We start from the raw sequence: 12,508 nt of genomic DNA on the forward strand, positions 1-12,508 counted from the left end.
TATTCTCTTCAGCAGTTAACACTGGAAGCAGTAAATAATTCTTTCATTCAACGAGTGCACCAATTTATCAGTGTCCAGGGCCACCACTTCGAGTACCTTTGAATGTTCTACTCCTGGGCAATGGTACAGGAGAGTCAAAGTCAAATTTGTGTTATGTTTTTACTAGGTTTTCATTTGTTTTCTGACAACTCCAGCAAGTGGACGAGTTTGTGATCCCAGGCTCAAAGCCACTGTAGTTTTGTGTAATTAACAAACTCGTGATTCAGTGAATGGTACACTGTAATACATTTTTGAATAGGTCTTTAGGAGAGGAAATGAATTACCAAATAAAAAAGACAGGGAGTCATTTAAAGAAGTCATATTGCTGTTCATATCTTTGTAAAAAACAAAGCTACAACGAAGGCAATCATGCTGACTGATGTCCCCCTGACGACTAAAGAATATTTTGTAATTTGAAACTGGACAAACAGTTATTTAGGGTGCTCAAGATAAATGAGACATCCTTGTAATCCTTCCTCACTGCTAAATATTTGTGGAAATCGAATGTACATCCTAAAATCCTGCTCCCCATTTCCTCTTCTCCTTCTCTTTGTCCATCTCTTCCTCCCCTGCTCCCCTCCTCTCCCTCTCATTTTTCATCTCCTCCTTCCCCCTCTCAAAGTCTATTTCCTCCATCCCACCCTGTGTCCTTCACCTCTTCTCCTCTCTCAGTCACCTTGGGCCTTGTTTATTGTTATTGCAAACGAAACCTTGATTGGGAACTGAGCTCAATGGAAATCAATGGCTAAATATGTTGAGATCGTTGGTATACGGCGTAAGAGAGACTCTCCTCCAGCTGCTGAATTGTCAGTGTAGTAGCTTCAATGACGGCATTTCGCATAGTTTTAATCCTCCACATTGGGTAAGATTACAAAGCTTTGGATGATTCAGATTCTGTACTATTATTCTATTCATAAACCGGTTAATCATAACTAGAACTTTCATCTTTCAAATAAAATCGAAGGCAAGGAAGAAAACAAAGCAACACATTGTTGTCTTTAAAATTTTGGTTTAAAATTATATATGTGTAGAAAGAATACAATGTGAGAAACAATTTGTCTAGTGGTTTAAGTGTCCCGGCAGGGTAGTGACAACTGAGTACGACAGAGAAAACGAAAACACACATTTTCGAACCACAACGCAGCACAGCATATTTTCTCTCTGTGTCGGTATTAACAGAAAACTTGCACACTGTCGTTTAGTAAAATGTGTGGCCCTTGTCCGACGGAATGTTTATTACTGTATCGTGAAAAATTTCGTTATTATTGAAGAATTTTCGTACATTTTTTGTAACTACATCTCCGCTTTACACATCATACAGGGTTGCCAGAAACAATATGAAGAGCAAGTAAGACTGGGCTGTTTGACGACACCATCTACGGAACCGTAACAACGTATCGAATTCCTTTTTTGACAATTATATCTCAGAACAACCTGTCCTGAAACTCCCTTACACGTATTGCAGTATATATATATATATATATATATATATATATATATATATATATATATATATATATATCAGATTCAGAAGGATTTAGGTTACTGTAGCCGAGCGGTTCTAGCCGCTACAGTCTGTAACCACGCGACCGCTACGGTCGCAGGTTCGAATCCTGTCTCGGGTATGGATGTGTGTGATGCCCTTAGGTTAGTAGGATTAAGTAGTTCTAAGTTCTAGTGGACTGATGACCTCAGAAGTTAAGTCCCATAGTGCTCAGAGCCATTTAGGTTACAGCAGTTATTCAGAGAAGAAGAGATATAAGTTCTAGGGGACTGATGACCTCAGAAGTTAAGTCCCATAGTGCTCAGAGCCATTTAGGTTACAGCAGTTATTCGAAGAAGAAGAGATATGCACAGGACAGAGTAGCATGGAGAACCGCAAAAAGTCAGACTGAGAACCACAACAATGCTATGTTCGTCTGATTATTTATTATAGTATCAGGTAAAAATTTGAAGTAAATAGTTCTAGAGCTTACCATGATTGTGCTAACAACATTTCACTATTATATCTACACTGCTGGCCACCGTAAATGCAACACCAAGAAAGACAAGAGGTAGCACAACAAAATTTATTTTGTAGATAACATGTTGACCAAGTATCAAATGATTACGCTTACAGACATCTGTGATATGGGGTTCCTGCCAGAATCAGTAGCCAGAGTAGCCGCCATTGTTGGAGATCACTGCTGCCACACGTCTCGGCATTGAGTCAAAGAGACGTTGGATGTGTTCCTGGGGTACAGCAGCCCAAGCAGCTTCCACACGTTGCCAAAGATCATCTGGTGTGGCAGCTGGGGATGTAATCTGGGTCACTCGTTGAGCAACCATGGACCACATGTTTTCTATCGGCGAAAGATTCGGAGAACAAGCCTGCCAGGGAAGCAATTCAATCTGGTTATTGACGAAGAACCTTTGGACAATGCGTGCCACGTGTGGTCGCGCATTATCCTGTTGAAATATGGCTGTGGCCGAGCCCTGAAGGTGAGGAAGGACAACTGGCTCCAGCACCTCGGATATGTAGTGCCGGCTATTTAAAGTATCGGCAATGTGTACTAGACGCGTGCGAGAGTAATACCCAATACCGCCCCATACCATAATACCCGGTGCAAGACCAGTGTGGCGGTGCATAATGCAGCTGTCCAGCATCCTCTCTCCACGGTGTCTCCACAGTCAAATCCAACCATCGTGGTGCTGCAGACAGAAGCGTGCCTCGTCAATAAAGACAACGTCATTCCATTCTGCCGTCCACATCCGTCTGTCATCACACCTTTGGCGGCGGAGACGTCTGTGGTTCTGCGTCAATGGTAGACAAAGCAATGGACGTCTTGCGGACAAACCACTCTGCTGTAAATGGCATCGAATGGTATGCGCAGACACTGGATGATGCGTTACAGACGCAATGTGCTGTGCTGTGGTTCGGGATGTCACTGAGCGATCCGTCACTGCCATGCGCACAATTTGCCTATCAGCACGTGCAGTGGTGCACCGAGGTGAATGCGATCGACCACGTCGGTCCGTCGTACCCTCCTGCATCCAACGGTCACATATCCGCATTACAGTTGTTTGGTTTCGTCCAACACGACTAGCGATTTCTCTGCATGATAATCCACAATCTCGGTAAGCCACTATCCTTCCTCTGTCGAACTCGGATACTTGATCAATAAATGTTCGCTGTTGTCTACGAGGCATAACTGATCGTCTTGTGAAACAACCACAAGGTAAACACACGTGCCGAACGAACACTCGTCGAAATCGCCAAGCCTTAAATAGCGCTATGAGGTGGCGCCACAGGCGCGCGTGATGTGCGTCTGTGCTGAAATTCTAATCAGTTGCATATCTCATCGCTGCAAACTCATGGTGTAAATTTCACCTGATTCGGATGCTTCCTTCAGGGTGTTGCATTTACGGTGGCCAGCAGTGTATATACATAGATAGGAGACGAGGTACAGGCAGAAGTAAGCCGGCCGCGGTGGTCTAGCGGTTCTAGGCGCGCAGTCCGGAACCGCGCGACTGCTACGGTCGCAGGTTCGAATCCTGCCTCGGGCATGGATGTGTGTGATGTCCTTAGGTTAGTTAGGTTTAAGTAGTTCTAAGTTCTAGGGGACTGATGACCTCAGATGTTAAGTCCCATAGTGCTCAGAGCCATTTTTTGAACAGGCAGAAGTAAAGCTGCGAGGACGGGGCGTGAGTCGTGCTTGGGTAGCTCAGTTGGTATAGCACTTGCCCGCGAAAGGCAAAGGTCCCGAGTTCGAGTCTCGGTCCGACATTACATACAAAGATTCCAAAGTAGTCCTCCATTCAGATCTCCTGGTTTGGAGTACCAAGGGGAGGTGACCATGAAAGGATGATAGATAACCAAAAAAGGGATAACATCCTGCGAGTCGGAGCAGTGAATCTTGGAAGTTTGAAAGTAGCATTAAATCTAGAAAATCAGAAAAGGGAAATGTTGTGGCTCACTCTATATATAGCGGGTGTTAATGGAGTGATACGGAGAAAGGATAAGGATTTTTGGTAAGCTGAATATAGGATAATATCAACAGTAGCACGAATTGGTAAAACGGGAGTAGGATTCGTTGTGAATAGGAAAGCAGGGCAAGGAGTGAGCCACTGGGAATAATTTAATGTTAGGGTAGTTCTCATCACACTCGACAACAAACTACGCTACTAACGACAGTTCAGGTATTAAAAAAATGTTTCAAATGGCCCTGAGCACTATGGGACTTAACTTCTGAGGTCATCAGTCCCCTAGAACTTAGAACTACTTGAACGTAACTAACCTAAGGACATCACACACATCCACGCTCGAGGCAGGAAAAACCTGCGACCGTAGCGGTCGCGCGGTTCCAGACTGTAGCGCCTAGAACCGCTCGGCCACTCCGGCTGGCACAGTTCAGGTATACATGCTAGCATTGCAAGCAGATGATAGATAGAGGAAATGTAGGAGGATATTGAAAGGGTAATTCAGTAGGTAAAGAGAGATGAAAAATAAATTATAATGGGGGACTGGAACGTGGGAGTAGGAGAAGGAACATAAGAAAGAGTTGCAGGACAACACAAGCTAGGCAGTAGGACTGAGAGAGGGGAGAAATTAACTGAGTTCTACAACAAATTTCAAATTTAACAAATACTCTTTTCAAGAATCGCATGTATACTTGAAGAAGACCGGTAGACATATGAAGATTCCAGCCGGATTACGTTATGGTCAAAGAGAGCTACCGAAATGAGATATTGCTTTCTAATACGTAGCCAGGAACAGATACACACTTAGATAATAATTTAGTAATGATGAAGAGTACGTTGAAATTTAAGAGAAGTGGGACACTGAAGTTCTGAGGAATGATGAAACGCGTTTAAAGTTAACTAAGGGTATGGGTATTGTGATAAGGAATATCACAGAAGGCAGTTGATTCGAGGAGAAAGGGATATCTCTAAAAAGGGCAGTCACAGATGTTGGAAAGAGAAACATGTACACTAGGAAGGTAGCTGCAAAGAAACGTTGGATAACAGAATTACTAGTACTTCAACTCATCACCAAAGAAGGAAGTACAAACATGTTCGGCGAAAGACAGGAATACAGCAACATAAATAACTTAGGAATAAAATAAATAGGAAGGACAGATCAGCGAATGCCAAGTAGCGGCTGGAAAAATGTACAGAACTAGAAAAAGAAATGATCGTCAAAGGGACTGACTCATAATATAGAAAAGTCAAAACAGACCGGTGAAATGAAAAATCTATGGTGGTAAGGTTCAGACTGCAGTGAGAATTCCACTGTTAAACCCAGAGGAGAAAGCGGATCGTTGGAAAGAGTACTCTGAAGACCTTTATAAGAGTAAGCACTTGTCCGATAACTTGATACAAAATAACTGGAGTCGATAAGGAAGACACAGAAGATCGAATATTAGAGTCGTAATTTAACAGAGCTCTGGAAGACATGAGATCAAACAAAGCACAAAGAACAGATAACATCCCATCGGAATTTATAAAATTATTTGGGGGAAGGGCAACCAAACGTGTATTCATGTTGGTGAATAGAATCTTCGAGACTGGAGACAGGCGGTCAGAATTTCTGAACAATATCATCCACATAATCCTGAAGAAAGCAAGGGCAGACAAGTGCGAAAACTATGGCATAGTTAGCACAACACTTAACGCATCCATGTTGCTGACAAGTAATATATGGTGAAGAATTGAGAAAGAAAATTTAGGATCTGTTAGACGATGTTCAGGTCGGCTTTAGGAAAGTAAGGGCACCAGAGAGCAATTCTGTCATTGCGCCTGACAATGGAAGCAATACTGAAGAAAAATGAAGACATGTTCATAGAATTTGTCAACCTTCAAAAAAGAGTACGACAATGTAAAATGGTACTAGGGTTGGGTTGTTTGGGGGAAGAGGTCATCGGTCTCATCGGATTTAGGGAAGGACGGAGAAGGAAGTCGGCCGTGCCCTTTCAAAGGAACCATCCCGGTATTTTCCTGGAGCGATTTAGGGAAATCACAGAGAACCTAAATCAGGATGGCCGGTCGCGGGATTGAACCGTCGTCCTCCCGAATGCGAGTCCAGTGTGCTAGCCACTGCGCCATCTCGCTCGGTAAAATTGTACTAGGTATTTGAAATTCTGGCAAAAAAAGGGTAAGCTGAAGGGTAAGGCGGGTAACATACAATACGTACAAAAACCAAGAGGGAACAGTAATACTGGAAGCCCGCTTAAAAAGTGTGTAAGAAAGCGACGCAGTCTTTCACACCTACTTTTGTATCTGTACCCCGGAGAAGTGGCAGAGGTAAAAGAAAGATTCAAGAGTGGGATTAAAAGTCAGTATTTAAGGATATTAGTGGTAACATTCGAGGTGACATTTTTACCCTTAGAGAAAGTGAGAAAGAGTTACAGGATCTTGAATGAAAAGTCTAATACGTACAGGAAATGCTTGAGAGTAAATATGGAAAAGAGAAATGAAATTGGAAGGAGCAGAAATAAGAATAGCAAGAATTTTAACATCGAAATTGTTGATCACGAAGTAGACGGAATTAAAGAATTTTGTTACCTTGGAAACAAAATAACCCATGTCCGACGAAGCACAGAGGACCTAAAAAGAAATCTAGTACAGGCTAAGAGGGAATACATGGGCAAAAGATGTCTACTGCTTCAAACATAGGGCTTAACTTCAGGAAGATATTTCAGGGAATGTGCGTTGGAGCTCAGCACTGTATGATAGTCAGTCATAGGCAGTGAGAAGACCAGAACAGAACACAGGGAGTTTTAGATGTTGTACCACAGAAGAAAAACTGATGTATTGATAATATAAGATATGAGAAGGTTCTCTACAGAACCGATAAAGAAAGCAACATGTGGAATACACTGATAAGAAGAAGGGACGTGATGACAGAATATGTGTTACAGTGAAATGAGAAGATTGGAAAAGAAAGAATTCGTGAAAAAAATTTCTCGAGCTATTCGTCCAATTTCTGAACCACGTATTCCGAAATTCTGTCACCTTCTTGTTGTGTCCTGAGAGAGGAACAATGAAAACCCACAATCACTTTTCGTGTCCAAAGAAAATCATACAAGTCTTCAGCCAACTGCTAATGTGACTATATCTGGACTAGCTCTTGTTCCAGTAACGAGCTTTATCTTGGGGTTGACGCCTCAAATACAAGTGACGCTTCACTCCAAAGACCTGCCTCATGGATGGATCTTGCTGCAATACCTAATGGTTACTGCTCAGACGTTGCCCTTCTTAACAGCATCCCACGCGAGGAAACCACTTGCATCATTACCTGTGGTTGCTCGTATATCACGTACTTGGCTTACACACGGCTCTGTTTGAAAGAATAGCTTGATGTAGTCATAAGGCCGAACAGCGCACGTCTGCTTTCATGTCCTGTAGCTAATTCGCTGCAAATAATAACCCGTAGCTGTGATCCTGCGGTCAAATTGTTTATTTGGATAGATTTTTGAGTTAATGAAATACACAGATACAGTAAATAAAAGTTAAATGAATAATTTAATAAGAAGCGTCGTATTCTAATGTCTGTGATTGATGTAGACGCCAGAGAGTTGTGTTGAATAATGTTTATTCAACAACGGACATCTCAGATAAACGGAAAGTGGTCCTACGATATTCATTTAATATGTAGACAGAAAATACCATTATCAAATATAGTAAAGTTACGTTGAGAGCGTTGCGAGAATAGTAACAAAGCCCCCAAACTAAGCAGTCATCAAAGATACGCGAAAACTAAGTCCGTTCCCTACCCACAATGTATGATATATTCACCAACTCAAAACAGTTTTCGTAACCCAACGGGAGTCGCAACATACTTACATGAATCTCTCAGTGGAATACGAAACGATGTGGGATTTTTCAGGTCTACCGCTCATTGGTATGCGAGCGGTTTCATGTGAGAGTATAAGTCGGCGACAGGGTCTAGCTGAGGTTTATCAGGACTCTACGGTTGGAGACAGTCCAGAAATGCTCGGGTATCAGGCTAAAGAGATAAAACGGAAGAAACGACCTTGTGGGTTGGTACCTTGATCTGATTTTATTACTACTTCCCGAGTTTATATTAACATGTCGAAGAGCACGGGCACTGGTTCACACAACTATTATCAAATGGTTCAAATGGCTCTGAGCACTATGGGACTTAACATCTATGGTCATCAGTCCCCTAGAACTTAGAACTACTTAAACCTAACTAACCTAAGGACATCACACAACACCCAGTCAACACAACTATTATCTGCGAGCGTAGAACATTGATGAGCGTTACTAGGTACTCAAATTACTAGAACAAATAGCCTGCCTCGCTTCATTTCGACTAGAATCATGAGAAAGACCCAGTTTTTTATTGCTCAAATCGAACTTTCAGGTCCCGTTACATGGTGCACTGAGTGACAGTCACAGGTACAAGTCAGCTGTGACAGACCAGCTACCCACAGTCCACAAGTATGTACAGGCAATAATGCAAGTATCTCTTAGTGGCCGGCCTAAGTGGCCGAGCGGTTCTAGGCACTACAGTCTGGAACTTCGCGACCGCTACGGTCGCAGGTTCTAATCCTGCCTAGGGCATGGATGTGTGTGATGTCCTTAGGTTAGTTAGGTTTAAGTAGTTCTAGGGGACTGATGACCTCAGAAGTTTAGTCCCACAGTGCTCAGGGCCATTTGAACCATTTCTTAGTGTACAAGCTTAACTGCATAGATTCTTTCACTCACGTAACTTTCTGCTGCCGGTTGAACTTTGCCCAGCTCAGCTGGTGGTCTCTTTATACTGTGTTGGGGTGTTTCCTTATAGATTGCAAGTAATCGCGTCGCATTTTTACCAGCAGTTCTCTATCATCCAGCTTCAAATCGGCGGTTTCTTAGTGCTAGTAACTTCATATAGGTTTGGCGAAAGCATCAAGCACTGTACATCCACATATAGATTTTCAGGCTCTATTTGTTAAAATTCTCCCCAAGGTGACGTATTATTTTTTCGTTGGCAATCCCTTCATGATTTGGTCACTACACCTCCCTCCTGGCTAGAAGATTTGTCCTCAAACGTTAGACACTAATTTTACATTTTGTTTGTTTGTTTATGCAAGTTACATACATCTACATCTACGTGGTTATTCTGCAAGTCACACTTAAGTGCCTGTCAGAGGGTTCATCGAACCATTTTCATACTACTTCTCTGCCATTCCACTCTCAAATGGCGCGTGGGAAAAAGAAACTCCTCAATCTTTCCATTCGAGCTCTGATCTCCCTTATTATATTATGATGATCATCTCTCCCTACATAGATAGGTGTCAACAAAATATTTTCGCATTCGGAAGAGAAAGTGTGTGATTGAAATTTCGTAAATAGATCTCGCCGCAAAGAAAACCACCTTTGTTTCAATGACTTCCACTCCAACTCGCATATCATATCAGTGACACTCTCACCTCTATCGCTCGATAACACGAAACGACCTGCCCTTCTTTGCACATTTTCGATGTCTTCCGTCAATCCTAACTGGCAAGGACCCTATACCGCGCAGCAATATTCCAGCAGAGGACGGACAAACGTCTCTTTAGGGGGTTTGTTGCATCTTCTAAGTTCTCTGCCAACAAAGCGCAGTGTTTGCTTGGCTTTCCACACAATATTATCTATGTGGTCTTTCCAATGTAAGTTGCTCGTAATTGCAGTTCCTAGGTATTTAGTCGAATTGACAGCCCTTAAAATTGTGCGATTTATCGTATACCCAAAATTTGTCGGATGTCTTTTAGTATCCATGTGGATGACCTCGCACTTTTCTTTGTTTAGTGCCAATTGCCACTTTTCGCAGCATACAGAAATTCTCTCCAGATGATTTTGTGACTGTAATTGATCGTCTGATGATTTTACTAGACGGTTAATTACAGTGTCGTCTGAAAACAATCTTAAGGGGCTACTCAGATTGTCACCTAGATCATTTATGTAAATTAGGAACAGCAGAGGGCCTACGCACTACCTTGCGGAACGGCAGATATCACTTCCGTTCTACTCGATTATTTACCGTCAATCACTACGAACTGTGACCTCTTTGTGAGGAAATCAGGAATGCGGTCACACGACTGAGACGATACTCCGTATGCACGCAATTTGATTAATAGTCGCTTGTGAGGAACGGTATCAAAAGCCTTCTGGAAATCTGGGAATATGGAATCGATCTGAGGTCCCTTGTCGACAGCACTCATTACTTCATGGGCATAAAGAGCTAGATGTGTTGCACAAGAACGATATTTTCTGAATCCGTGTTGATTATGTATCAATAAATCATTTTCCTCAAGGTGATTCATAACGTTTGAGTACAGTATATGCTCCAAAATCCTACTACAAATTGAGGTCAGTGATATAGGTCTGTAATTCAATGGGTTACACCTATTTCCTTTCTTGAATATTGGTGTGACCTGTGCTACTTTCCAGTCTTTAGGAACGGACCTTACGTGAAGTGAGCCGTTGTATATGATTGCTAAGAAATGCGCTATTGTGTCTGCATACACTGAAAATAACCTGATTGGTATACCACCTGGACCAATGAATACATGGGTTTCTGTTTTCTTCCAACGCATGGATAGGAAAACATACATACAGAGATGTTTCTCTCTTTTTTTCACATCTAAACGTTTATGTAGTAGCTTTTTGTTAGCATCAGCATGTACATTGAGTGATCACATGTTTCTCCTTAGTTTCTCATTAGCGATCCTGTGCAAGTGGTGGTGAAGTACTGTGGTTAGGGGAAACTTCACCTGCACTTCTTGTGAGATTTTCTACTTAGTTGGATCGTAGTTCACACGCACCAGGTAATAACTCCTCTCTTCTTCCTACTTCCGGCGCTGGTTGCTGAGTTTGTTATGTATAAGACGTAATCCTATTGCTATGAGGTTGCCTGTTGTTGCTGATGCATAAATGGAAACACGTGCACCCCAACTGGGTCTCTCAGTTTCTGCTATTGTTTTACAGTAATCCTAAGTTATTATCTACTTCGTGCAGCCGCTGCCAGACACCTTTTAGGTCCTGTAAGTGACGTATTTTCGTAGGTACGGGGAACGGTCAAACTTCGTCTACCTCGCTCTCTTTTGTATTCTAGTCCCGTATGAGAACTTGGTCATGTTAATACTGGGTACAACCAGAGGCGTGCACCAAGCCTTCGCTGCCCTCACGGACCAGTAGCCTTGACTGCCGGGCGACCCTCGCCTCGCGCTATCCGGGGCCCATCGGGCCGAGCGGTGGCCCGCCAGAACCCGAGTCCGCCTGGGCTGCCGTGCAACTCCGTTGCTCATCAAGTCGCACTTCACGCATCACACTGTTGAGGCCACGAAACGAAATCTCTCTGTGGTCCGTCTGCAAGCAACTTTTTGCTTCGCACAGAATTTCCGAGACAGTACTTTACCTCCGGTCTTACATTAAAGTTACTGATGGCTGTAACATCAGCAACAAGATGGTTACTGAAATCTCCACCGCTGTTTTCAGTTACTAAATCAGCTTATAGTAAGCTGTATGTGGAAAACCTCTGTATCTTATGAAGCAGTGAAAATAGTTAATTTTATTAAATGGTCATCCTACCATCCTAGTAGCCTAAGTATTTAAAAGTTTTTATTGACTAACTCGGATGAAAGATGGTTATATCATAGTAGAAATTTTCTCATACTGTATGACGTTTATCTTTTTCTCACCAGGTACATCTTTCCCTAGGCAAGGTCTGACTTCCAGCTGTAGCTGGAAATTTTGTTAAGAAATCAACAGTTGAAATTTATTAGTTCATGGACCAAAACTCTGTAATGTGCAAGACCGTGTGAACGGTTCATTAAAAGCCTTGAAGTTTGGGAAATCTGTCTGAATTCCAGTCAAATAGATTCCCAGCAGAATACATCTCACTTCGGACGAGAATGTCAAGAATAATATTAAAAACATTGAAAGGGTCCTGTAGCCACCTTTCATTAGTCCGGTAGCCCATTTTCACTGCCGGCCGATGTGGCCGCGCGGTTCTGGCGCTGCAGTCTGGAACCGCGAGACCGCTACGGTCGCAGGTTCGAATCCTGCCCCGGGCATGGATGTGTGTGATGTCCTTAGGTTAGTTAGGTTTAACTAGTTCTAAGTTCTAGCGGACTAATGACCTCAGCAGTTGAGTCCCATAGTGCTCAGAGCCATTTGAACCAACCCATTTTCACTAGCATTTCCCTTTCTTTTCCTTGGTTATCTTTTCTCATAACTCTCATAGTGGTGTGATTGAATGAATGTGGTTGAGTTGCTAGACGGTGGCGTAGTCTGCTGCAGAAAGTCTGCGATAGTCATACAGATTCAGCAGCAGTTGTACAGAATAGCCAACTCTCGTAGTGGTCAAGTAGGCAAAGAGGTTTGCTCTACTTGTGAGAAATCCACCTGCGTTAGGTTGGTGGCGGAAATTGCATTTTTGGGTTTTCCGAGCCACGCGGAGCGTGGAAGAGGCTGGAGAAGTAAAAGGGGGGCAGTC

The sequence above is a fragment of the Schistocerca piceifrons genome, chromosome 2 (genome assembly GCF_021461385.2).
Source record: "Schistocerca piceifrons isolate TAMUIC-IGC-003096 chromosome 2, iqSchPice1.1, whole genome shotgun sequence".
NCBI lineage: Eukaryota > Metazoa > Arthropoda > Insecta > Orthoptera > Acrididae > Schistocerca > Schistocerca piceifrons.